The sequence below is a fragment of the Balaenoptera borealis genome, assembly GCF_965194805.1.
Source record: "Balaenoptera borealis genome assembly, chromosome: 18".
NCBI classification, from domain to species: domain Eukaryota; kingdom Metazoa; phylum Chordata; class Mammalia; order Artiodactyla; family Balaenopteridae; genus Balaenoptera; species Balaenoptera borealis.
The window spans coordinates 10,685,275-10,712,148 of NC_138877.1; the positions used below are offsets into that span (position 1 = coordinate 10,685,275).

Here is a 26,874-nt window from a genome sequence, read left to right on the forward strand (position 1 = left end):
TAGCACTAGTACTCCAGGACACTGGTATCTGATTACCTGGCTGCTGTATACAAGCCTCCTTCTAACAAGGAGAGAGCCTGCTGTTTGTCTTTCCTACTGTATATTGGTGCCCTTATTATGGATAGTGCCCAGTTCATAGCTATTTCTCAAGTCAGAAATGCTGACACCGTTCTCAACTTTATCTTTCTAAGTACCATTTTTTTGCTTGGCTCAATTCCTCTCCCATCTATAGAACGGTTCTCTGCACCCTTTGCTCCCTGTTTTTGTCCTGTCCTCGGTATTCTGGATTTCGAGCAGGAATTCAATGACGGTCATTGACTAAAATGACCACCTTAAGTCTCACCTCTTTTTCAACTTCAACCCACTGTAAATCACTTTAAATACTACTGCAAAAATGATGATGCCAAATCTAACTCTAGATTTATGTTATTTTAATATTTAGCTTCCCAACCCCCTCTGGGATAAAACAAGCTTTTCACTGTACTAGGTACCCTGCGATCACCCAGTAAGTTCACATTTCACCTATGAGCAAATATTTGGCTAAAGTTCATTGGGGCTAAGGGATGCCTGTTTGGGCTTCATTTTGCCCTGAACTTGTTTTATTTGACAAACATTTTAAAGATTTACTGAGATAGGCACGAGAGCAAAACCCCAAATGTTTTTAAGCCTGTGGCTCTTAGCACCACCACCATAAGAGACCAAAAATAGAGGATGCAGTTGCAATATCGCACTCATTTCTCAATGTGCTCAATATAAATCATACTCTTCTAAAAAATCCAAGCATTCAAAACAAACAAACAAACAAACACAGTGTTACTCCAATGTATTATTATACTCAAAAAGACTTTGGAATTTTGCAATTTACAAGGTATATTTATTTGAATAACTTATGACATAAATAGTTACTAAAATGAAGCCACGTTAAAAAAAAACAAAAAACTATATACATGATTTTCAACTTTTTAAGTGTCCTTTCCTTTGGGAAGCTTTGGCGATTGGCCCACCACTGTTTATCGGATGGAAGCTAAGTAAGTCTGACGGTCTTGAATTTAATTTGAAAAAACTGTTTGCTTACTCATAGTCCATCTATTGTTGTTTCCAGGGGTTTATAAAATTTGCCTTTTAAATTTTTTTTGGAAAAAAAGTATATATTCAGGAAATTAGGAAAAAAAAAAAAGAGAGAGAGAGAGAGAGAGCCTATAGAAATCAAAGACTTTCATGGAACAAGTTTTTGCTCCAAAGGAGAGTCAAGAGATGCCAAATAAAATGATCAAGGTGACCAGCTAGCTGTGTGACCTTGGCCACAACACTTTAACCTCCCTGATCCAATCTTCTCACCAATAAAATGAGGTCTTTTTTAGCACTCTAAAATGCTCTGATTTGTAAGATGAAATGTTATGCTGATAATATCTGAAATCAATGCCTCTTTGGAACAACGTCACAGGACTACAGAGAAGATAAACCGTACCTATGTTCTGGCTACATGATTGTAGACCATAGCCACACCCATGATAACTGAATCCAAGAAAACCCACATTAACGTTGTAGGAAAGTTAAGGTCCGTCTAACACTTTGTTGCTAGGAAAGCATTGTTGATGAGCTCTAATACAAACGGTCTGTATGATTTCATACTGTGGTCTCTGACATAGCAAGTGAAGCATCCTGAGAAACCACAGCCTCAGCTGCTGCGTCTTTGTACAGGACATTAACCCCAACTGGTTCCTTTTTTTCAATTTTATTCTTAAACGTACCATTTCTGATCTCTCTCCATTTTGTAATCCAATTCTAATAAAGACAAAGAGACAGGATTCTGACTGTAGGGAGATGAATAAAAGTGCATCTTTAAAGACAGTCAGTTATTATTATTTTAAAGACAGACAGTTATTAAAATGTCTGGATAAATGCTGCACTCAGCCTGCAAATCAGCCAGGCAGTCTGGCTCTTGGTGCATATGGCCCTGAACTGCTTTCTCTGAAATGGGGTCACAGGAATCTGTGAACTGGAGTCTCTGCTTTTCAGCAGTTCCCCCCGCACCTGACACCATGTCAGGCACATAGTGCTATGGTGAAACTTGTTTTGGCAACTTACTAAATAGTTATTATTGGAAAGGCCAAAAAAGAAAAAAAAAATTTAGAGCCTGTGAAGGCTTTACGCATTTTGCAGTTTGACTGGAGATAAACATTTGCCATAATCGGAGTATTTACTAAACAAGGAATAAGCTACTTAGAGGCTAAGACAGTATATTGGTAACTTTGCTTCCATTATTCCTTAATTTGTTCATTATAATCATGCACACTTGGGCTTCCCTGGTGGCGCAGTGGTTAGGAATCCGCCTGCCAATGCAGGGGACACGGGTTCGAGCCCTGGTTCGCAAGGATTCCACGTGCCGCAGAGCAACTAAGCCTGTGAGCCACAACTACTGAGCCTGCGCTCTAGAGCTTGTGCTCCGCAACAGGAGAAGCCACTGCAATGAGAAGCCTGCGCACCGCAACAAAGACCCAATGCAGCCAATAAACAAACAAACAAATAAATAAATAAATAAATGAGAACTAATTATATATAAAAAAAGCATGCACACTTGTTATTGGACTTTGTTTTCTTTGAAATAAATATTGTCACTAGAGTGCTGCAGTTTTCAAAATGCATATTCACGAATGTTCTCCCTGATATAAATTGTATGAGGAAGGTTTAGAGGGCCCAGAACTTCCATTCGATTCTTGTTTTAATTCTGTCTTATACCGCTCAAATATTCTGCTAGAAGGTGTCTGCATTATTATTGTTGATATTGTGTGCCAGGCATTGATGCTAAATGCATTACGCTCGCACATACAATAACTCATTTAATCCTCACAACAACCTCTAAAGTGGTATGATCATCCCCATCTTACGCAGGAAGAAACTAATGCTCAGAGAGGTTAAATAAGGTGTCAAGGCCACACAGTGGTGATGCTATAAGGCAAACCACAGGTTCTGCGCCAATTCTAGTCCTCATTCATAACTAAATGGGAATAAGTGATACAAACAGCAAAGCTCTTCCAAATCCTTTTGGAAAAAGGTAGGGTTTAAATTATAAATAAAAAAAGCAACCAAAGGAAAGAAAAAAATTTACTCACATAATTTCCCTATTTATTTATTCATACCTTAATCAGCCATTAAATACATACGTTACCGTTGCAACAGAGAATCTGAGGAGCAGAAAAAGAGGTGGCAGCACTTAAACTGATGAAAGTGAGGGTTGTCAGTGATAAGAAGGAGGAGAAAAGTTGATGGATCACACAATATTTTTCTAAAGGTCTTGACTCCCTGCGGAAAGTTCTAGGTGGAAACACTAGGGTTCCTGGCAGAGTGAAGTCTCTAGGAGTTTAGGAAAAGGTGAGGAGCAGAAAAAATGAGGGCATCATAATGACAGTATTTTTACAGGACATACACTCAGAGAAAGCACAGAAGCAGGTTTTTCAGGTATGATCTCACACCATCCTGACTCTCTGAGACAGACATCACCATCACCACTTTGGGGATGAGCAATAGGAAAGCATGCACCTAGCCAGTGACAGTGTCGACGTTCAAATCCAGATCCCTCTGAGCCTGAAGCCTTGCACCTTTTCAGGGTGCCAGGCTGCTCTAAGTGGTCCTGCTGCAGTGCTCTTGCCAGGTAAGAACTTGCAGCAGGCAAACAAGGAAACCAAAAAGAAGACCCTAACTTGGGGGGCAGGACAGAGAAAGTACACAGAGCTGTAAAATAAATGAGGAGGTTTATCTGACAATCTGTACTATTAATTAAATTTAGCTATCTACCAGCTAAGTACTCTGCGGCTCCATGGTGATTATCAAGCCAGTCAGAATTTCTAATAGCGCTGATAACTAAGTATGATAGGATAATGCTTTTTCCCCTCTCAGGGCTGAAGGAAAAAAGTTCCTTTAAAGCCAAGGTTTTCATGTTGTTGTTCTTTTTCAATTAGTTACTAGTCCAGAATTATCCCAGAGACCTCAAGGATTGTTAGAGCTTATTTTCACTTATGTAGGGAAAAAGAAAGAAAGAATTCTTCCTAGGTAGAAGCAAGAGCACAGAAACACGCTCTCCCTGGTCCTTCTTGCCTCAATCTGGACTGTTGTCAATAGACTCAACTCAGCAGAAAAGCGACAGGAGTAGGGCAATGAACACCGCCCATGCCTAACAACCTGATAAATATCAATAAATAAATTAGAATTTTATGATTTTTGAACCATAAATATACTCCACTTTTAAAAACAGTTAAGATTGTCAAAAAACAATGTTAAGTATTACCTTAAAATTGTGTGTTAAATGAACTTTTGTAAATAAATCTTAATTTAAATATGGAAGGCTAGTTAATATTTCATTTTGGAAATATTCTGCTATGAAATCCAGTTTACTAAGGAGACTAACTTTTTCACTTTAAAAAAGTGTTTTGACTGAATCTTAACACACAAAACCCCCCCGATTTATGTATCTTGTAAATGTAGATTCTTTTATGGTAAGAATACATAAAATAGGTTAATGAGCATTTGTTTTAGGTTCAAAAGTGCTTAAACATCACGTTAAAGATATAACATAGGATGAAGCTACTTTACTATAAATTATAGTTCGTATGTTTGTTAGCAGAAAACTTTTCAAACCTATAATGCTTTGTTAGTTTGGGGCAGAATACAGGGTAAATTCAAAATAGTTAAGAATTAAGACAGACAGAAAGATGGTTCTCAACTCCCAGATATGGGCTTCTTTGGGGAAAGTGGAAATGGATTTTTTTTTAAAACGAGAAATGAATGATAAACTACTTTTTAAAAAGGATATTACATATGCTGTTAGTCATTTAAAAAAAATGACCATAGAGACTTTGATTCACATTTTTCTGGTGACATAGCCCCCCCTTGTAAAAACGTACACACACACCAATATGTTATGTGAACTGCAATCTTGTAGTGACTTCAAGGAAAAACTTGTTTTTATAAAAGAACTCATATTTTCCCATGCTTCCTCACTTCTTGTGCAAGAACTTTAATGAGATTCGAGTAAACTGTGTTTTATTTATTTTCCTTTGTTCTTCCCTTCTTACTGGAAGAGAACATTATCTGGATATAATCATGTTCAAGGAGAATAAATTATGAGTAAGGAGATGATTTAAATCAATGACCAACAATTAAAATGCCTAACCTTGCCACCACTTTGGGTATGGCAACTTAATTTTACTGGGACAACATATTTCATTCTGAGGCAAGAAATTAACCCACAGGAAGGAATGCTATTTCAGTCGTCTCCAATTTCGTCTTTGCAGATTTAGCCTCTCTCTCTAACCCAGCTGACTAAACTTGAAGTTGTGTAGTGGTGGAAATACAATGTGAAAATCTTTGGCCTACTTCCTCAGAGTCCCTGGAGACTTTGTTTTTCTCTCAGCTTACTACCCCATAACTTGCCAAATCATTGTTCCTACTCACTAAACTATCAGCAAGCCTGTCTGGTGTTCCAGCCACCTGGAGCTGACAAATATTTTCCTAATATGAAGGATGCTATAGCAACTAGATTTGTGGCATGGATACAAACCAGGCATAATGGTGCTACAATTTAAGGTGAGAAACAGACACATAGCACCCACGTCAGTATTACCGCAAAGAGTGTCTTCAGAACTCCAAATTCATTATTTTTTAGGACTAAGTTCTTTGGACACAAGGCTGCAAATTACCCCAGCCCTAAGAGAAGGAAGGCAGTAATTAAGATTGGAAAGATCTTATGTTTCAAATCTGCCCATTTCTTACAAGCAATGCCCCTTGGAAAAGTTAATTGTACCTCCCTAAACCTGTTTTTTCATCTGTAAAATGGAGATAATAGTCCTGCCTCAAAGGATGGCTGTGAGGATGAAATGAGATGATATCTATACTGTGGTTGGCAGATGAGAAGCACATAATAACTAATAGCTTCTGTCATTAGGCTAAGGAGAGGGGTGATGAATATTTATAGGGCACAAGGGAAATGGTCTCCAAAGCAGGAGGCAGATGAATATATTAGAAATTTCGATTTGTGTTTATTTTAAAATATTTTATTTAAGTATTTTTAGCTATTTTAAGAAATAAATTGTTATGCCAGGATTCAATATCAGGATTTGATACAAAGTGCCCTCACTTATGCTGCAAGCCTGCTGGTGGTTTCTGAGGGAGGATGGGGGGTCATAGAGCATATGGCGGGACACTGGTCATTATAGGTACATGCACATTTTCAGTACTGCCATGTGTCATGATGTACTGCAGCACACATGTACCCGATTGAGAAAATATGTGGAATACATTGCTTACTTTTAACCAAACTAACCCTCACAAAATGGAGAAGTGACTTAAAAAGACTCTTGCAGAGAAAACATGAAGAGAAGACGACATTAATTACCAGCACAAGTCGTCAGCGAGAAGGTGACAAAGCTGAAATTTCCCTACTAGGGAAATTTCCCTACTATAGTACTAGGGCTAAAGCAGTCACATCTACAAGGTAAAGACAATGAAAATATGTTCAGACCAGACAAGAAGTCAGCTGGAATGATTAAAATTGTCTGGAAGATTGTTTGAAATGAAGATGTATGTAACTGTTGATGACCTTTGGCCTTTATGACTTGAGATAGTTAGTGATGGTGGAACATGTATATAACTTACAAAATACAGGGAGCTCCCTGGCGGTCCAGTGGTTAGGACTCCGTGCTTTCACCGCCATGGCTCTGAGTTCAATTCCCGGTCGGGGAACGAAGATCCGGCAAGCCGAGCCGTGCGGCCAAAAAAAAAAGAAAAACAAAAAAAACACCCAAAAATACAGAAAATACAGATAGCTATATTGGAAGTACTGCGCAAAATCTTGTTATTGATAGGCGTATACATTCAAAAGAGTTTGTGGCCACTGTGCTAGGGAACGTGAGTATAGAGCAGGCATATTGATTGCATGCTTCCCAACCTTTTTTGTACAACATGGCCCATGCTGCATTTGTACCGCACGCTGGGATAAACGACCAGGCTGCTGGAGGCCCAAGGTTATCAGATGGGGCCTTTGGCTACCACAGGCCCTGCTCAGCCAGCCCAAGGGCTGAGGGAATTAGTATCTTCAGCGGACCTAAACCCATTCAGAGCATACCCACATTCCATGAGATGCACCTCAAAGCACATTGGTTGGAAACTCAGTTTTACAGACAGATTTAGGCAGGGCTAATTATTGAAAAATACAGCTATTTGGGTCTAATTGAATCAACTCTATAGAAGAGGGGAGAGAAAGTTTTTTTTTTGTTGTTGTTGTTGTTTTTTTTTTAATATGGACCTCTTAAGAATCAGCCCAATAGAATTTGTTTGTATCGTGAGTGGGCTTGTTGAGAGAATTTAAATATTATGCTATCTCATTCTCTCCAATCTGATAAAGGAACAAATTTTATATATTTAGAAATATTCTCTTTCCTCTCTGTCAGGGAGCACATTTCTCTTCCGTATGTTCAGCATTCAATACAGTGCTACTCACACAGTAAGTGCTAATACATGTTTGCCAAACAGACAAACAAGCCACAGTTAAGCTAAAAACACTGTTCATCAATCCTTTTATTCACACCCAGTAAGGTTCTTTTCCTATTCCTTTCAGCAGCTAGTCCAAAACTTTGCCACTGGTTACCAGTTCCCAGCCCTCATTCCATGCTATTTACTCACTCTTGGCTGATTTTACCTCCTCCTTTGATGAGGTCATCAAGACCATCCTACAAAGCTGTCTTAACACCAAATATTTGGACCTGAGTCATTTGGTGTTCACCCACGCTCCCCCTCCCCCAAGTTGTCTTTGACCTCTTCCTTATTAATCAAACCCACCAGTCACAGAAGGATGCTTTTGTTGAAATATCTCCCCTTTACCCTCCTTCTTCTGCCCAACACTGGTTCAACTAGACAGTCACCTCTTAAGCACCCCAGGCTCATCTGCACCAGAGCCTCTGCCTTTTTTTGTTTCCTCCATTTGACATGCTCTTGCCTCAGAATCCACAGATGCCCTCTTTCACTCTCCTTCCTTTGTGTCTTCATTCAAGTCACTTCTTCAAGAGGCCTTCACAGCCACCTTTTCACAAAACTTAGCCCTTTTTGTTCACATTCATACTGCCTTGCCCTGTTGTATTCGTTCTCCTTATCAGCTGACACTAAAATAAACATTGTTTGTTTATGTTGTTCGCTGTATGTCTTCCCCACTAGAACATAAACTCCATGAGGTCAAGAAACTTTGTTTTCCTGTTTTGCTTATTGATGTATCCCCATAGCCTAAAGTTGGGCCTGCCGCACAATAGGTACCCAATTAATATTTGTTGACTGAATGGAGGGATATGGGTTGTGGATGGACCTATACATGGTATCATTGCTGCCTCTCCAATCTACCCTTTTACCAGAACATTCCTCTTAAGCTACGAGTTAAAAATCACCAGTCTCCTCATAAATTGTTAATAACCATGCATGATTTATGAAATAATATCTAAAAGCCTTCAAAGATCTAGCCCCAATCTGCCTTTCCAGCCCCATTTCCCGATGCAGCTGTCTCCCCATACACCCTGAAGTCTAGTCATGCTGGGCACACTGGGGGACCCTGCATTCATTCTTGAACACATACAACACTTTAAAGTCTTCGTGTTTTCTGACATATATCCTTTTGTCTCTGAATATCTGTTTCCTACTTTGCCCTCAACTAACATCTATTGGTGTTTCCAGGCCACGCTCAAATGCCATATTGTCCATGAAGCTTTCCCATTCTTCCAATTAGATTTAAACGTGTGCTCCATAGTGCATTGCCTTATGCCTCTAATTAGTATAAAAGTCATTCTCCCTCCAATTGTGTCCATATCTGCCCCCAAGATGGGACTATAACATCCTCGAACAGGCATTATAGGCCTGTCTTCTTTTCATAAGTTTCTCACATGTAGTAGATGATCAATAAATGTTTGTTGAAATGAAATACACAATGTCACTAGCTGTGGATTTTGAGACAAGAGAATTGTAATAAGATAGGCATTTAGATCCTTTATAGAAGTAATACACCAATACCAAATCAGTGGATGTCAGGGAGACTGAAAAGAAAAAGAAAATTATAGCTTAAACCAGCATGAAGTAGGAAACTTTAACAGTAAACTCTAAAGCTATGGATATCTTATTTCTCTCTGCTGTAACGCCTGGCACAGAGAGGTCACTTAATTTGGAGTTTGATCCTCAGCTAAAAATAAACTGCTTTTATTTAAACTGAGTACCCACTATTGTTGTTTAACCGTTTTGTGATTTTATTCAAGTATTTGCAAGGCCCAAAGAAAACCAGTCAGAATGCCTCCATGTTACATAAGGGTTACTTCTGTTCGTGGAGTAATTTATGGTTAATTCAAGGGTACCTCAGCTGCTTGCTGGGTTTCTCCTCCCCAGGCCTGTCCGTAATGTATATAGCTGCTCCCTGGCCAGGCCCAGTACAAACGGTCCAGTATGCAGGATAATAAGCACATGTGGAAAGAACAGTAGGTCTCAGGAGATTGGTCTAAATCATTGTTCTCTTGTGGGGAGTAGAGAACTAGTAACGGGTCTCCTGGAGGCCCCTCTGCAGAGGCTGAAGGGGAAGGGTACTCCTGCCTTGAACTCCCTCCCCTCTGGCTTGCTGGCTGCACTCAGGCCCTTCCTTGGCGTCCTGTCAGAGCTCTCTGGGCTGGGGATTTCAGCAGCTGGCTCGCTCATTCACCTCTAGCTCAGACAACCAGCTCGGCTCAGCTCAGGCTACAAAACCCACCACCTTCACCCCTGTGTGTAGAAGCCACTCCCAAGGCATAAACTACCACGCCAGCCCCGGGAAGGTGCTTCTCCTCACTCTTTCACAGCTTGACTAGGAAGGAGGCCACTTCAAGGAGCTTTCCTGATTAGGAAGATCTAGATTTCCGGTAAGGTAAACCCCCCAGGACTTCACTTTCCTCGGCTCCCTCCACCCCCAACCTGACACTCTGACATTACTCCTGGGCTTGGTTGCAGCCTGTGTGGGGATTTATTTGCCTACTTATTACTGTGTTTGTATTCATTTCTGAAGTTGGCATTCCTTCACCATTTATACAGTGAGCTCTCTGAAGCAGGGACTTGCCTTACTTATTGGGCAGTATGCCCAATAGGACCATTTAGAAATGGCTTTAAAGAAGTCACATGCTCCTCTGCCCTTTTAAGGCAAGATGGCCAGGCCCACTAAGGAAATGTTCCGCCCCCCAGCAGTCCTTTGCTCTGGCTTCTTTACCAGGGAGTGGCATTATTAGTGGGGATGCATTTCAAGGATTATCCCAAGAAATGAAAAAAGAAAACCCTTCCTCTTGAACACAGAGGCAAGCGACGGACAGTAGACCTCAGCAGTGAGGCCCCCTGACCAATTTATTGGTGAGGCTGTAAAACAGAGAGTGGTGCTTCTAATCCAGCTCAGTGTTCAACTGACTACACGACCCTGATTTGATAGGAGATTATTTCCAGTATTCCTGTGGTTTATCCTGATATAACTTGCAGAAACTATTATGATAAAATGGCTTTACTTCTGCCAGTTATTCCATGTAAAAGGAGATTAAATGAGGGATTATAAAAAGCTTCCACAATTTACATAGTTTTCCTCAGAGTCATTTAACACGTAGACTCAAGTTTTCCCTTTTTAACAGTTTTTAACCTCAGTTGAAGAAAAACTTAAACCATTAGAATTTCCATCTCTCTTAGTCACAGTCTATTTTTTTAATAAAAATGGATAAGACAGGCTTTCTTAGGCCTCTCCGAATGCTAAGATTATTGTCTCCTTAGAGAGTTTTAAAACTTTGGCCTCAAAGGTTACCTTATTTTCAACATTTTCTAAATTAAAAAAAGGAAGAATGGTAAAATTGGAAGCCTGGTAAGAAGTTGAAACTTGACTGCTTCAAGTATACCCTGGTTCTTTGCAAAGAATCTAAAAAGGGCAGCACTGAGGTCAATACAATTATATATAATTGATCAGGCAACCCCCTGATTATTAAAAACTTTATTATGATTATTAAAACAATGCCAGTGTCTTATTTGCCATTTTTCATATTATTTATGAATAATATCATGTTAACTATCTTTGTTCAGAGAGCTTTATCTATTTTTTTTTTTTAAACCACTTCCCTAGGATAATTTCCTAGAAGCGGATTTACTGGATGAGAGGGTCTTGATAAATGCGGCCAAACTGCTTTTTCAAAAAGATGGCTACATTTTCTTTTTAAAACATATCTAGCCACAGATAAATCAAGGCTCTCTCCACACAGAGACAGTTGATTGACAGTTTTAATTTTTAGCTAGCTAAGTGTAATTAGTAGGGCTCAGATAGGACCAGCAGGTTAACCATTTGTCTACTGGTGATGGCATACATAGCTTTTCCAGCCTAAAACAGTCTATGTGCTACTACACTATAATGGTCAAATTATTCCAGACACACACATGGGTACCCAGACTCTGTCCCAAAAGGTGTGTGATTATAATATACCACCAACTAGATAATATTTTCAGAAAGATACAGAAAGACTGTATTCTGTATACACTTGTATATTCTGTATAATGTTGTTCATTCATTCAACAGACATTACTTGAACACCAACCACTTATGAGAAACTATGGTAACCACCAGGGAATCAAAGAAACATGGAGTTTTCCCTGCCTTTGAGGAGCCTACAAAGGGAGAGAGATATGTAAATAAAGAATGAAGTAGAAGATAAGAACTCCATCAGAAGTTTATACTCTGGGAACCATGAATGAAGACGCTCCTGACTCTACGGAGGAAGAATATTAGGGAAGCCTTCAAAGGCTGGTAATGTTTAAAGCAGCTTTGGAGGATGAAGAGAACGATAAAAAGTAGTAGAGAAAGTATTTAGTGGAGCCCGGGAATGGAATGAGCGGAGCATGGAGGTGTGGAAGCGTCAGGGTCAAATCGGCGGGAGGGGGAGGAGGTACATGATGGTACACTGGTTAGTTCTCTCCATGAAGGGCTCTAGGGGTTCGAAAGAGGGAGGAGATCAGAAGAGGGTCAAGAGAAGCCTCTGAAGGATGAGCAGGATTTGTTAAGGAAGAGAGGAAAGGAATATTCCAGGAAGCGAACAAGTGACTTTAAAGTTTTCAAAGCGTTTTCACACATATTATGCCATTTGACCGCCACAACAACCTTATGTGATAAGGTAAACATTCTTTTTTTTTTTTTCTTATACATTGTTATTCTCATATTGCAGCAGAAGAACTACGAGTCAGTGAGGTTAAGTGACTTGCCCAAGGTCACACAGTTGAGTGTGGGCAGCTGTGCTTCAACAACTCAGTGAATGGTGCCCAGGGGGATGGTTTTGTTTGGAGTGTGGTGTATTGGCCGCTGAGATTGGCAGGCCTGACTTCTGACTTCTGATGCTGTTTGCACTATATTAACCTGCTATCATGTTTATCACTTCAAATGAAAATGGTTTAAAATGAAAACACACTAATGGCTCCTATCTTTTACTTTTAACATTTTATATACTGTTGTTTTTATTAGAATATTTTGGAAAGATTCTCTCCTCTCTCTTTCTCTCTCTCTATACATATCTCTATACCTTATATGAAGATAAGCATGTATTTATTTAAATATGGTATATATGTATACATAAAATGTTAGAAAATATTAGGTAACTTAATTTGCACTATCATCCATTTCCTTACAACAGGAATTTAAAAAATTATATATATTTAAACATACTAGATCAAAGCAGTATTGCACCAATTTTAGCCCAACTTCTACAACTTCAACCTATTTGAGGGAATTCCTGGTATTTCCCAATGCCAGGAATTGTGATGAGAAAATCAAAGGATAATTCCACATAGAGAAAAGAGATTAGTACAAGTACCTTCAAGAGTAGGCTGCTGCAAACAAAAGTACTACTGTGTAAGATTATAGGATCTTGTTTTCAGTGACCCAGAATTTTTCAGCTTTTTCAGTCCAAGGAAACAGAGGCAACTTCAAAAATGACATATATACTAAAAACTAACAGTGCAAGACACATTATAAATATCTTGCTGACACTTGAAATGTCTCTGGGAGTCAAAGAGATGGCTAGACTTATTCACTGTATTTTTAAGCAGTGAAACTGATTTATTAAAAGGTTAGCTCTCTTCCTCAAGGTTGCCACGGTAGGCAGCATAGGGTAGTGGCTGAAATCCAAGGCTTCTGACTGTTACCTTGGTCCTTGCAATAAATTCAAAACGTCTTCATCAGGTCTGACATGGGTATTGTCAGAAATTGGCAAATATTCTTTCCCACATTAGAAAAACAGGTCTGGATGCTACTCTGTCACACGTCAGCATATGTCAGCACATGTGAGTTTAGCTCTCGCAGAATATACTGGCTGGCGTATCTGATACCCTCACACACAGATACGAGTCTACACATCAGGAAGAGTATGTTCCAGAATTTCAGAGAGACCATCTCGCACACATTTCTAAATGACTGCAGAAGTTGCAGTGAGCCTACGGAGAACTCTGCCTACTGATATTTTCTTCCTCTCATGCTTCAAATCTAGATTATAGGAAACAGGTTAGACTTCTGAAAATACAGTAAGACAAAATGTTCAACTTTCAGTTTCTGACTCCCCCAGTAAGAAAAGACATCAATGTGGCGTTTATTATGAAATGCGTGGAAAGGGCCCTGTAGAAACAATATGGTTGCTCGTAATGGCACAATCTCATTCAAAGGTGTCAGGAACACTAATGAGACCTGGATGTCAAGAAAAGCAGAAATAGATCAATACTTCTCCCCCACTTGTAGTTGCTCCACCATCAGTCACTGCGCTTGCTCTATGTAAATGAAATCAATCAGCAAGGATTTCTGTAAAATGCATAAAACAGTTGTCTTCTAGACTCTCCCAGAAGATAAATGATTCCAGACGTTGGACTGCAGCCATTTTCCCACACATGCTACAAAGTTCTGACATCCATATTGGGCCATAACACTGAGTGGTTTTGCAAGTTTACAGCCAGTGCTTCCACTTCTGGTTTGGACTAGAGAGCTTGCTAACGCAGATGCAAAATAAGTCCCTTTTTGCCTGTGTGAATTGTAAGAGAACTGCCTTTTTCTAATACAGGGGCTCCTGTGATCCACCTCAAAACTTTTTGCTATTGCTCATATAAGCTTATCATTCCAAATCACTGCTTTAGATCTCTTCAGAATCAGACAAATCCCAGACTAATAAAACATATGGCATGTGACATCAAATGCAGACCTCTTAGATGTAAAATACAACAACAAACAGCACAAGTCCAACTTTGTTTTAAAACTAATACTTTTGGAAATGTATTAAACGTACACAGCAGAATTGTTTTATATGGCAGCTTATAAAGAAGATCCAGAAGCAGCCTCCTTTAAAAACTATGTCAACACAATAACATTATTAGGAAAGGCATGTAGAAGTTTAGGTCATATTCATGGCTATTTATGTAACCGATCTCAGGGAATTAAATATCCAATAGACAGCATTTTCTGCCAGCGTCTTAAATCTGAGAGATGGGTACTTTCTCACTAAATTGCCTTTGAGGAAAAATACAGGTAATATTGCCCACAGTTCAAAAAAATAAGAAAAAAGTCTGATATCAATATCTATAGTCTAACTGAGATAAAAGCAATTCTCTGAGGTTAAATAAGAGTAAATAAGTATCTTACTGTAACTTTCAAATGTTTTTAAAGTGAAAAATTAAAATGAGAGGCACTGCTTTAAATTTTAAATCAAGTTCTTGTTAAAAGATTGACCTTCTAAATATCAAGTACACCACAAAGAAAACTTTATGTATCAATAACAAAACTCTCAGTACAAATAGGAAGCAACTGTTGTCTTACCCAGCGCCAGAACCTCTTCTATGGAATACAAACTCACTTTGTTTAAAACGTCCTTAGGCTGTGCTGTACCTTTGAAACAAAACCACTCTCTTCTTCATTTCATTTTCTGCTTTCTTGAAAATCGCTTCTCCGAAACTGACAGATGGCGCATCTGTCACTGAGTGTTTCCTGTTCGTTATCTCTGCCAGCTAATATTTCCCCTGTGCTTAGCTGTTGTCTGTGAGACTGTTCCACATCATTCTAGCCTGATCAATGGTGTGCCTGGTTTGAGGTTGGTCTTGGTCCCGCCTCCAGCTCTAAGAGAAAAAAACGAAAACTCACAGCTGGATTTCCTATAAATCCTCTCCTTTAAATCTGGCTCTGTAGCTATGGCACATACTAGAGGAAAAAGCTGCCAGTCTGTCACAAACCAAGGCGGGGGGGGCGATCCTTGCCTAAGGTCCCCCCATGCCAGTGCCAAGTGTGTAGGTTATATAACAAATCCCATGGTAACGTGGCCTGAAACTTCACAGGACAGGAGGGAGCATTTTAACCAGGCTTAGGTTTTTCTGTGTAATGCGACTCAAAAGAAGATGCCCATGACTGAAACACACACACACACACACGCAAGCATGCACCCATGACGGAATAATTTTTAACATGTTAAAATTATGAAAACTGATTCCAAGGAGAAAATGGAAAAAGAAAAAGCACCAAAATAGGACATTATAAAATTGGTGTACTTGTACCTTTCTATCCTAAAACAGAGGTCATTATTCACATTCAGATGACATTACACCCCCTAAGCGATAGGACTGGCTGGTATTTATACTACCGATGAACTTGGTGAATCAAGAGAAGGTATGGGATGCATTTCAGGTTCTAGATGAGAGAAGACTGCTCTACCAAGTAGAGCTGACTGTGTAACACCAGTCTGCTTTGTAAATCATTAGAACACAGGGTGCATTTTTAGGTTTACATATTCTGCACAGTCAACAGTAGTCAAACCTTATCAGGTAGAAAGGCTGCACATTTATTGCAAATAGCTATGTGAGTGCTACTAAAATCAGGCTGAGGATTTGAAGACTGCACTAGGATCCAGAGTCAGAAGACTGGATTCAAGTCTCAGTTTTATTTCTTGAACAGTGTCCTTGAACATGAAAAGCACAGAGTAAAGCTCTGGAGACCTGACAGGTGATTTCAAAATTAAATTAAGATGATAAAATACTTTGTTGTTATTACTCAACTTTTGTATTGTTCTTTTCAACAACAGAGAGAATATTTAATAAGTATAAATATTTAATCTGGCAAAGGATGGCACCAAACAAAATACCACTGCCTGTGATAAGGAAAGCTAAAGATAAAAAATTCTGGGAATAACGTGCAGGGTATAAAGTGCATGCTGAGGATAACAGTAACAGATTTTGAACATCTGAACTCTATCGTGAGGGCATACATGGTGAGCATAGGTCAGAATGGAGTTGAGTAGTAAGTCTGAAACCTTAGTTCTCCTTCCACATTTTCACAAAAGAATCCTGGAACCGTCATCTGTCATTTGTCTGTGAGTGCCTTAAGAGCAGGGACATACACAATTGGTGTCTGTTGAATAAATGAGAAACCGAACTAGATAGAGCCACTCACTGTAAAGGAGGAACTGTAGATGATTATGAGAAGCCCAAGGTTGAAGTTGGAAAATCAGATTCTTCAAGGCTGAGACTACCTGCGTGTCCTTCCAGTTCTGTCAAATGTGAGGTTGGGCTTTGTGGGGAAAGAGGCTTTCTGGGTCACTGGAAAGAGAGGAGCTTCGTTTGTGGATCCCTGATCTGGTCCAGCTTTCTACACTCACCCCTAAGCATCTCCCCTTCCTCACTTCCTCCCATGAGAATGTCATCTGCTGGCAATGAGCATGAGTCAAGAACCAGGATGTTGGTAAACATCCCTTTAATGAAAGTACAGGGATTGTTAGGGTGAATTCTTCCTAATAGGGGATGCAAGTCCTTGTTTGCTGTGGCTGGCAAGAAGGAAGCTTTCCAAATCCAGAGGAACCTTGTTCCACGTGGGCTGTGTCAAGGGCAGCCGTGGACACCACCAACGGTAAGGAAAGGTGGATGAGATGTGCTGCTACTCCTACACTGCCTGTTTCCTCACTGCCAGTGCGTTTCTGAGTTCTCGACTGAATACGCTGCAAATGTATAATGCCTTTGGGTGTATGATCTCTTTCCCACAAACTGAAGAATGATACCAATTTGGGGTAAGAGAATTTGCCAACTGCGAAGATCTAATCTGATGAATACTCTTTTACACCTACGATGTGCAAGGCATTCTACTAGGCACCTCGGATACATGCTTCCAGCAGCAGGTTTACCATGGCACGAAGGATTACAATCCAAAACAGGGTATGAGAACAGCGGGGGAGAGGAAGAGTGCAGCTGGGGGCTCAAGGCCAAAAGGTCACATCTAGTTTAGGGAATGGGGGTGGGAGAATCCAGAAGACATGACTAGGGTGGTAGCATTAAAGTTTGGGAAGGATTTGCATGGGCAGAGATGAGGGAGGACACTTAAAAGAGAAGAGCACTCCTACAGTAAAGAATGAGCTCGAAGGCACAGAGACAGGAGCAAGGCAAGCTCCAGAAACAGTGAACCACCTGGTTCTGCTGAAGCATAGGGAACGCGTGGGAGAATCATGGGGTGTGAGACTCCAACAACAAGGAGGAACCATACTGTGGTATATGGTCTGGACTGCTGGGAGGGGGTGTGGGGAGTTAATACTAAGTTCAATCAGCAATCATGAGCCTTTGGAAGTTTTTGAGCATAAGTGTAACATAATCTGAGCAGTGAGATCTAGAAACCATATTTAGGATGGATTATAAAGGAGAGAGTAGGCAGACTGAGCCACTTAGGAGGCTATTGTAATAATTTAAGCTAGAGGTCATAAATACTCGAACTTGGAGGATGAGGGTAAAAAAAGGAAGGGTGCTAGAGGCAGCTGCATAGCTAAGAGAGTCAAAGGAAATGAGTCAAAGCAAATCCTACTTTAAGCAATTTTTCCTGGAGATATTTGCAGACAGATGTACAAACAAATACAAGTTTTAATTTCAGCATTGTTTGTAATCGCCAAAGATTGCAAACTACCTAGTGCCCACCAATAGGGAACTTACAAATAAATTAAGGTACATTCATATAATGAATTTCTATATGCAGGCATTTAAAATATATATGCATTTACAGGAAAGCTGATGTAAGCTGATGTAGGCTGGTGATAGGCACCAGATTGTCAGTGGTTAAGGAATATGTGTAGAAGAGAGAGAAGCTGTAGGCAAGGAGTCAATTTATGGCAAAAGAAGGAAAATATTGGGGAGTGGAATGAGTACTGGGTGGGGACCTCAGGATTTGGATTTTACTTTCAAACTGGCACCTGTCTTCCGCAGAACCAGGTCAACCTAGGGCTGTGCACTGTATAACCTACCCGTATGTATGTGTCAGCTTTGCTCACAACCATCAACGCGAAGATGCCAGAAACCTGCCTAATCCACCCCTGCCCACGTTTACAGTCAAAAGCCCAATACCCATGTACCTGGGCAAATCAGTAATTGAAAAGGAACACCATCCATGTTTTGGACAAGAATGTTTTTAAGGATTATACCAGATGGCAAAGCAAATGGCACGACATCTGAAGCTTCCCGTTTTTATCAAACCCTGGGCATAAGAAGTCAGCTAAGCATCACAAGCAAGATCCATGCCCAGGTGTAAGTACAGTGCAAGTTCATACATGAAGCACAGCAATAATAATTAGGACTGATCTGCTGGTCCTCAGTCTTGTAAAATCCTTAAGCTAGGGACTGATACTTCAATCATCAATTCCCTTCTTTTCAACCACAGACATCTTTAATGATCACATACAAGAAGGAAAGTCCAGCCTCACAGAAGGGGTGTGAAACTTCAACAGCAGACCCTGGAGGTCTACGGCAGCTGTGTGTTGTTTGAAAGGGCACTGCATTGATCCAAAAGGGAATGGATATGGCTCCTCGGGGATTTTGTTTTCTTTTTTGCACAGAGCCAGGCCTGATGATTAAACATTTCTCATCAGCTCTGTAGAGAGGAAAACGTACTGAGAAAATGGGGACTCTAAAGAGGAATGCAGCACATCACGGGAAGAGCCTTTCTAACTTAACATACAGATAATTTGCCTCGTGTGGAGAATTTGTGCAAAGCAAATTAAAAGTAGGATCTCGCAGCTGGTGAGGGCAGTATGGCTTCATGGTCTAGAGTATTTTCTCTCTTCCATGCAGTGAAAAAACTGAACTTCATGTCCCAGATGCCTGGGTTCTAATCTTGACTCTGCCAGGTACAAGCTGTGTGAGCATGGACAAGTTACTTGAGATTCCTCCTTGTTAAATGGATAACAATAGTACAACTCTTAGGGGTGTTGTGAAGATTAAGTGGGTTAATATATGTAAAATGCTGGGAACAGAGCATGGCATAAACATTCAATAGGTGTTATCTATCATTCCATAGTGAGAATTTAAAAATATAGGTGAATACAACTACACTTAAAGGGTTGAATCTGATTAATTGCAATTCAAGAAACGGAATCCTCTGTAAGAAGAGCTAATTGCAGTACTCATCTGTAATTTACTTTAAAGCACTTGAGTATATATGGTTGGTGTTACATGTGTGTTATTTAGGTAAAGCTATAACCCCGGTGCTGCTACCATCTGATGAAGCATTCAAAGTCTGAGACAATCTAGCTGGCTTTCTAAACAGGGAGCCTGAACTTCAGAATTGGCTGTTACAAACCCTGCTGGTACCATCTCTCCATCAACAATCTCCAGCTACCATTCTGAGTGTCAAATTGGTAAAAATTGTTACGTTGCCTAGCATGCTTGGTGGACTTAAGGTGTTCAAAAGTACAGACTGGCTCAAAGTATTTCAATGTAAAAATCCAGTAAGACCTTTACCTGCACCTCTGGTGATAATGCCCTAGTCTAAATCCCTAAATAGTCCTACACATGTAATCAGTATGATTTGGTTATAAGGTTTTAGTGAGAGTAGTAGTTGATCCTCTTTTAACTCAAAACTTGCTTCTTTGGCCACCCTTATTTACCAAAAAGAACCTAAGAGTGGTGCACGACCAATTTGATAATTTTAGTTCACTTCCACAGCCATGACTTCTAGAAGATTCTGCTTGCCTGATGCAGGCTCTAAGGGTGAGACAATCTGTTTTTGGAATCTGGGTGTTTGCCTCAAGCCTCTTTTGAATCTTTTATGTAAGGCTGTGGTTGAGCATCTAAAAGGAAAGCAAAGAGCTGGGACTCCTTGAAGCTTGCACACAGGTTACATGAATCGATTTATGTTGGGGGAGGGGTGTTTGCTTGTTAATAAATGTCTACATACCTGACAGAATTTGGTCCTACATTGGGTTATCAATATGACTTGGTTGTGAGGTTTGGGGGAGAGTAGTTGACCCTCTTTTGCCTCAAAAGTTCTTCTTTGGCTACCATTATCGGGCAAAAAAGAACCTAAGAGTTGTGCAGGACCAATCTGACCATTTTTGTTCACTAATAAAGACAGCATGGGGCATGGAACCCACACGTCAGCAAAAGTTCAAAGTTTGCTCGACCAAAAAGCCCAGGACAAAGATGTTTCTTTTGGTCATATCTGGTTTAGATCTTGAATTCTAAGTAATTCACCAATTTCTTGGCAAAAAGAAACTAGAAAAAACACATCAGAAATGTACTACACATTATTTGCTTTATGCTATGAATATAATTATAAATATGAAAATATAGGTCTCATCCTGCAGTATAGGTTCATTCGCTTTTAGTAAATTTTTGTTATCCTCACAAAGTAAAATCAAAGACTATCTAATACATTTTAATAACTAATAAAAATAAACTTTAAATATTTTTTCTTTAAAATATTTTAATTACACCAAATAATGCTTGTTTTAAAAATTCAAACAAAAGTCCCTTTTATATCCCCAACTCCTAATTCTACTTCCCTCCCTGGAGGTAATCACTATTAACAGTTTAGTGTCTATTTTCCAAACTTTATATATATGTAATGTATATGTATAACTTTTTATGTATATATAATATATACATACACATATTTTATATGTGTAAACTATACACACATATGTTTCTACATATATGTACATACACCCATATTGCACACCCATGAGATAATTATTCTTACATAAATAGAATCATATATGTATTATCCAAAGACTTATTTTGTTCACTTAACAGTCTTGGAGATCTTCAGATGAACCAATAAGAAAGCTACTAGGCATAATCCAATGGAACCCCAGTGACTATTTAGTCACAAGTCTGGTACCAGGGAGGCCAGACCAAAGAAGTAGCACTGCTCCAGAATGGAGTCAGAAACACGCCTGTGCTTTTCTGGGTGGGTCACTTGACAGATCTGCCCCTTCTGTTCCTCTTCAATAGTTTTACATCCTGGGCAGTATGGAAGAATAGATGGATGAATGAGTGAAAACACAAACTCATAAGTTAAAAAATTAATTGAGTGGAATTCAATTCCTTTACTTGCTGCAGGTGACAGACTGTCTTTCTAACATGCACACAGGTATCTGGAGTATGCCTGCCTTTTTTCTACTGCATTTTAAGCAGAAAATAAATACCACCTTCTACTGTTGAGTTTCTCTTACTTATGGCAATGGAAATGTCGAACTTTCAGATCTGGATATTGAGTCGCTTGGGTGCACGTGCCCTCGGAGCATGAGCAAGCAGCCACGCGTGCTAGTTTGCAGGGGTCCTGCAGACAGGCACAGGCAGGAGCAGGCGTGCACAGCGAGGGCTCTGTGACTTCCCACAGTCTCTGGGGTCATGGAGCCCATTTTCAAGTTGCAACTTGTGGTTTTCAGGTTCTCAGGATACTGTGTGTGTCTCCAACACAATTTCAGTAGCAAACATTCTAGGTAATGTTGAAAACCAAACAAACCCGAGTTTATATTGTGCTCTAAAAACAAACTCTCTCCAAATCCCTTTTCTAGCATTTAATATTCCTAAACAGGTTAAAAAAAAAAAAATATATATATATAGATAGATAGATAGATAGATAGATAGATAGATAGATCATATAATTTCTACTACCGTTAATCCCTTTTCTTTTTCTGGGGAAAAGTTACTTTTCATTATAAAATTACGAATTTTTTCTTTGTTGTTAGTAAGTCTTGTTTAACATGCAAAGTTTTGGGAAGCTGTTATGTTTTCAGGTGGAAGCAATCTACCCCCATCTCTGATATATTCTCATTTTGAAGCAAATCAAGGTAATTGGCTTGGCTACTTGGATTACTGACTCTGATTTTTTTTTTTTTTAACTTTCTTTATCTGAAAAGATTACATAATAAAAGTCTAACTGCACATCTGCAGCAGCTGGGCTCTGAATGAACCGAAGGAGCAATGACAACTGTACATGGAATTCAAATGATAAGAACTTAATTCCACATCAGGTACAGTTTAAAAATGTCAGCACTGCCTTATCTATGTGATGTTCCACTGTACATGTAGGATTTCTACTTCAATATTTGTAAAATTCCAAAAGTTATAAACTTTTGGTTTACATTACCTAGAAAAAAAGAGGGAGTAATAGGGGGAAAAATCTTGTCAGCAAAAGGTCGACTGTACATTGAAAAGTTGTATTGAAAATGGAGAAAACAAAATCATGTGGTGCAAGAATAACTTTGTTCACAAAAGCAGGCTCAGAAGGATATAAGCTATGAAAAAAAAAAAAAGGAATCTTTATCATAGCAACATCTTTCCTACAAATCTGAGGCTCTGGAGAGCTGGCTTGTGGTTTCTGTTGCCAAGAAATGGAACCTACTTTGGCACTCTTGTGGTAGGAAAGGTATACGAAGTTCTGGCATTCAGCAGCTGAGACCAGAGAAAGTCAACAGGAGGGCAGAAAGTATACACTACCTGCTGGGGCGATGCCAACTTCACGCATAGTGTACATGACAATTCTGCAAGAATGGATTTGCCTCTTGGAAACTGGTACCAGTAGGCTTCAGGATTGTCAACCCTAATCCCATACTTGTCTTTTCCTTTCACTCCTACTGTTTACTAACCCTTGACCTTATTATATTGGTTTACATTTTAGATGGTGTTATCTTTAATTCTGGGTGGAAAAATCCAGAATCCCTGGGTGAAACACAGAGGCCTGCTTTAATTATGATGCTAATGGCAGCAACAATGAAGCTGCAGTTCGGAGGAACAAAGCCCCTGGTCACATGACAGGTCAGGCTGATCACTTTCTAAACTGGATTTCTTCCACTGTTTTGAAGATTATGTCACCTCTCATTGCCTCGCTCAATTTGTATGTAGCCTAGAGTTTTGACTTTTATTCAGGGTTACCATCAAAAATTGGATTATGCAATTTTTGATGCATGTGCATTTTAATGCAATGAAATTTCTAAAAAAAATAGAAGTCTCGGATCTCTTTTAAAGTTCACTTTGAATTTTCAGAACAAAAACAGACCTAAAGTAGATTCTGAAATTATCATGAGCAGCATCTTTTTACAACCTTGCAAGCCAAAAGCACATTCCTCACTTTTTTGCTCATATCTGACTGCTTTCTAACAAGAGCTCTACATGATTTGATTGAAACCAACCTCAAAACCAAACTTGGAGGCATACTTAAATAAAAGGCTCAGGTATACTAGGATCCTGAACTTGTTTCTCGTTTTGCTGTGATGCATGGGTGGCCATGAGCATTCCTGGCAGCTATAAGGCATTTGCCTATGCATTTGGCTTCTAAAGTTGTTAATCATACTTATCAACACAGGCAAGCAGTACTGGCCACAAAAGATTAGCTACTCTACTATAATGCTCCCAATAATCCTAACCCAGGAACATCAGCACTGAGTGATAACGACCTCAGCCAGCTACAACCTTCAATGACTTCAGAACTTATTAAAAACCCTAGCTTTTAATGAATCCCAGACTTTCTTTTCCATCACCTTACGCACACACACACACACACACACACACACACACACACCCTCCCTTCTCTTGTAATGGTAGCTAAGACCAAACATTCGCAGTGCTGTACATTGTTTGTGTTTTTAAAACAACTAGGATGCTCTTTAAAATACCACACATATTTTGAGTTTTAAGGTGGCCTTTACTGTCAAGAGATTCAGGTGCTATTGATCGCATATGAAAAATGTGTACAATAATCAGGAAAGAGGCTGGTATACAGGGAAACTAAACCTTGTTCAAATCCTTTGGAAGCATTAGATTCTAACTGTAGTTTTTCTCCTAAGGCACACAAAACATTGCTCTATTTAGAGAGCAAGAAAATGCTTCACCCAACTCAGAAGTGACTGCATCAGAGAATTCAGGAATAGAATTAGTATTGGGGGGGAAAATGGGCACCTAGAGCTGAGCCTGCTAGTCTCTGATTGGTGAAATCTTGCTTTCACTTAAGGACTCTTCCATAAAAGACCACATGCTTCATCAGCAGACATATGTGTGCTAAAGTGCCCAAGCTTGAGGCATGGCCTTCATTTTTCCTAGCCCATCTTTATCCCACAAGGCTAATAGCATAACTTCTACAAAACAAAACCAGTAAAGGTTCATCTTCTATTTCAATCCTCAGCAAACCCTGTACACAGTGACCTCTAGGTAACATCTGACCATTCACTTTGTAGCATATCATGATTTTTTTTTTTTAATATATACCAAACCTAGTGACACTCTGTTCTGTTGACCATGGAAAAGTCAGAGTTTGGAGCCATGATGCTTGGACATGATAACTGTCCTCATATTTGAGGTTAGTTTCATCACTTTGGAGATGTGGTTACTTCATGGGCTAGACATGATTGAAAAACTGTGGGAATGGAAGACCACAGGAAGTAGAGAAATCTCACTTTCTAGGTGTCTTCAAAGGAATGCAGAGTATCATTTCCCTAAAGTATTTGAATGCAGGCCATTCCAAAACCAGAGATGAACTGGATAGCTTCTTGGGATGAAGAACATGGTTGGTAATATTTGACTGTATTCCATCCATCATAGCCCACGGGACACGAGATTTGAAAAGACACCTCCCATCTCCCCAGTTCATTGTTTTTGGTGACATGTGCAAACTGAGTACTGACAAAGCATTTGGGGAGGGGAGGGCCAGCTGGAAACTTTCCCACCCTCAGGACTTCAGAGCTTCCTACCACCTGTCTCCACGGTGCCTTCAAAAACCCTCTCCATCCAGCCTGCTCCTGCCAAATGTGCCACTTGACCAAGAACCACTTATGTTCTGAATGAGAAGCCAGTGTGGCTGCTGAGAGCATACAGTGACATTGGCGAGGGGTGGTAGGCCACAGAGCCATCCAAGTCACGGCGAAACCTGTCCTTCAGGGCTTCTCCACTCATTGCTGTGCTGCGTGACTGCCGTCATCAGGTGGCTCTTCCCAAACAGGAAGATTCAAGGGGAAATCTCAGAGAGAGAGAAAGCAAGCGAGAGTGGGCAGTGCAGCCCAGCTGGAAAGAATGCTGCTGAGCCCCAAATAAGAAACACTTTCATTAAAAATATTTTCACAGGACTTCCCTGGTGGCGCAGTGGTTAAGAATCCGCCTGCCAATGCAGGGGACACGGGTTGGATCCCTGGTCCGGGAAGATTCCACATGCCACGGAGTAACTAAGCTGGTGCACCACAACTACTGAGCCTGCGCTCTAGAGCCTGTGGCCCACAACTACTGAGCCCGCACGCTGCAACTACTGAAGCCTGCACGCCTAGAGCCTGTGCTCCGCAACAAGAGAAGCCACTGCAAGGAGAAGCCCGCGCACCACAACAAAGAGTAGAACCTGCTCACCGCAACTAGAGAAAGCCCGCGAGCAGCAACGAAGACCCAATGTAGCCAAAAATAAATAAATAAATAAATAAATTTATTTAAAAAAAAGAAAAGGAAGAGTTTAAAAAAAAAATATTTTCACAAACTTATAAGCTTTTGCATAGCAAAGGAAATGATAAAATTAAAAGACAACCTACAGACTGGGAGAAAATATTTGCAAACGATGTGACCAACAAACAGTTCACATATACAAACCGTTCACATAACTCAATACCAAAAAAACAAACAATCCAATTAAAAAATGGGCAGAAGACCTAAATAGACATTTCTCCAAAGAAGACATAAAGATGGCCAACAGGCACATGAAAAGATACTCAACATTGCTAATTATTAGAGAAATGCAAATCAAAACTATAATGAGGTATCACCTCACACCAGTCAGAATGGCCATCATCAAAAAGTCTACAAATAACAAATGCTGGAGAGGGTGTGGAGAAAAGGGAACCCTCCTATACTATTGGTGGGAATTTAAATTGGTGCATCCACTATGGAAAACAGTATGGAGGTTCCTCAAAAAATTAAAAATAGAGCTACCATATGATCCAGCAATCCCACTCCTGGGCATGTATCTGGAGAAAACTCTAATTCGGAAAGATACCTGCACCCCAATGTTCACAGCAGCACTATTTACAATAGCCAAGACATGGAAGTAACCTAAGGGCCCATTAACGGGTGAATGTATAAAGAAGATGTGGTATATATATATGATGGAATATTAATCAGCCATTAAAAAGAATGAAATATTGCCATTTGCAGCAACATGGATGGACCTAGAGATTATCATACTAAGTGAAGTAAGTCAGACAAAGACAAATATTATATGATATCACTTATATGTGGAATCTAAAAAAATAATACAAAGGAACTCATTTACAAAACAGAAACAGACTCACAGACATAGAAGACAATCTTACAGTTACCAAAGGGGAAGGGGAGGGGAGGGATAAATTAGCAGTTTGGGATTAACAGATACACATTACTATATATAAAATATACAAATAATAAGGATTTACTGTATAGCACAAGGAACTATATTCAATATATTGTGATAATCTATAATGGAAAAGAATTTGAAAAAGAATATATATGTATATATGTATAACTGAAACACTTTGCTGTACACCTGAAACTAACACAATATTGTAAATCAACTATACCTCAATAAAAATT

The 26,874-nt window shown here is 39.7% G+C and overlaps 1 protein-coding gene and 1 long non-coding RNA gene across 10 annotated transcripts in view; one reads left to right on the forward strand and one right to left on the reverse strand.

Annotated features, from left to right (window-relative positions):
- Positions 1–26,874, reverse strand: part of STARD13 (StAR related lipid transfer domain containing 13) — a 391,062-nt gene that overhangs the window by 98,419 nt on the left and 265,769 nt on the right. Inside the window, exon 2 of one of the 9 annotated variants that reach the window (XM_082365305.1) lies at positions 14,924–15,150. The exons of 7 other annotated variants lie outside the window; for them this stretch is intronic. The gene's annotated coding sequence lies outside the window, so the exon portion shown is untranslated. Of the gene's footprint in view, positions 1–14,854; positions 15,151–26,874 lie in introns of all 9 variants that reach the window. One more of the 9 variants, XM_082365303.1, reaches the window with a different exon arrangement.
- On the forward strand, positions 1,736–12,465 carry LOC309615757. The gene is made up of 2 exons (XR_014237054.1): positions 1,736–6,399; positions 6,442–12,465. It is a non-coding gene; the product is annotated as an uncharacterized lncRNA (long non-coding RNA).